Raw genomic sequence first — 2,500 nt, 5'->3', positions numbered from 1 at the left:
CACCAGACACACACACACACACACACACACACACCAGACACACACACACACACCAACACACACACACACCAGCCAAAACACCCAAACACCAGACACAACCACACACCACACACACAACCACACCCGACACACACAACACGCCGACCCAACACAACACCGCACACACACACCACAACACAAACCCCACACACACACACCCAGAACACACACACCCGGGCACCACACACCCGACACCACAAACACCACAACACAACCACACACACACAACACACACCCAAAACCCACACACACACACAAACACACACACCACACACCAACACACACACACACACACACACACACCCAAACAACACACACACACAACCACACAACACACACACACACAACACCACCAGACACACCACACACACACCACCCGACAACACACCCCACAAAACAAAAACCCAACCCCACACACCACACACACCAACACCCAACACACCACACACACAAACACAACACACACACAAAACACCAACACAACACAACACACAAACACACACACCAGACACCAAAACCACACAAACAACACCCAGGGGCACACACCCCACCACACACACACACCCCAAACCACACCCGACCCCCCAGACACACACCACACAAACCCAAAACCAACAACACCCAAAACACACAAAACACAACACAACACAAACAACAACACACCAACACACACAAAACAACACACACACCACACAACACAACACACACAACACAAAACACACACCCCACACAGAACCCACACACACACCCACCAAAACCCCCACCCCAACACACACACACAAAAACACACCACACACACACACACACACACCACCAACACACACCAAACACACACACACACACACACACCAAACACACCAACACAACACAAACACCACACAACACCCCGACAAAACACACCCAAAACCCAGACACACAACCCACCCAAAACACCAACACACAACACACACACCCCACCAGACACCCCACAAAAACACCAGAACACACACACCAAACACACACAAAAAAAAAACACCACACCAACACACCCACAAACCCCAAAACACACCCCCAACCGACACACACACAACCACCCACACACACAACCAACCAACAAAACACAACACACACACACACACACACACACAACCACCACAAACCCCCCCACACCAAAACCCCAAAAACACAAAACCCCCCCCCCCAACACACCCCCCCAAAACACCCCCCCCCCCAAAACCCCCCCCCCCCCCCCCCCCCCCCCCAACAAAAAAACCCAAAAACCCCCAAACACACACCACACAACACCCCCAACACACAAAAACCCCCACACAACACACACACACACACACAGCACACACACACCACACACACAACCCCCACCAACACACACCCCACATACTCCCCCCACACCACCAACAAACCCCCATACAACACACAATACACCCCCCTACACACCCAAAATACCCCCCCAACACACCCAACACACACCAACATACCCCCCCACAAACACCACACACACACACACCACCAACACACCCACACACCCCAACACCACAGACGCCACCACCCCAACCACACACACCACACAACACACACCCCACCCAACCCCCACACCAGCACATACAAAACACACCACCCCAACCCCCCACACCACCCACCCCACACACACCACACACAAAAAACCAAAACACACACACACCAACAACACACCACACCCACCAACCACACACACAACCACACACACACACACACACACACACACCCACAACCACACCACAAAACACCACACACACACCACACACACACCCCACACATACACCACACACGCACCACAGACACACACACACACACACACCACACACACACACACCACACACACACCCCAAACCCCCCCCCCCCTCCACAGACACCACACACACACACACACCCACACACACACACACACACACACACACACACACCACACACACACACCACACACACACACACACACACACACACACACACACACACACACACACACACACACACACACACACACACACACACACACAACACACACACCACACACACACACACACATACACACACACACACATAACACACACATACACATAACACACACATACACACCCCACACACACACACACATAACCACCCCCCCCCCCCCCCCCCCCCCCACCACCCCCACCCCCCCCCCCCCCCCCCCCCCACCCCCCCCCCCCCCACCCCCCCCCACCCACCACCCACACACACCAAAACACACACACACACACACACACACACACCCCACACACACACACTACACACACACACACACACACATACACACACACACACACACACAACCACACATACACACACACATACACACACACACACACACTTATACACACACTTACACACACACACACACACACACCTTACAACACACTTACACACACACACTTACACACAACACTTACACACACACTTACAACAC

The 2,500-nt window shown here is 53.3% G+C and overlaps 1 protein-coding gene across 1 annotated transcript in view; it reads left to right on the top strand.

The window, feature by feature from the left end:
- Positions 1–2,500, top strand: part of LOC119597005 (period circadian protein-like) — a gene marked incomplete in the record, with an annotated part of 25,996 nt that overhangs the window by 16,249 nt on the left and 7,247 nt on the right.

Source organism: Penaeus monodon, chromosome 38 (genome assembly GCF_015228065.2).
Source record: "Penaeus monodon isolate SGIC_2016 chromosome 38, NSTDA_Pmon_1, whole genome shotgun sequence".
In the NCBI taxonomy this organism is placed as follows: domain Eukaryota; kingdom Metazoa; phylum Arthropoda; class Malacostraca; order Decapoda; family Penaeidae; genus Penaeus; species Penaeus monodon.
The sequence above is the reverse complement of the archived record's forward strand: the minus strand, read 5'-3'. Positions and strand labels throughout refer to the sequence as shown.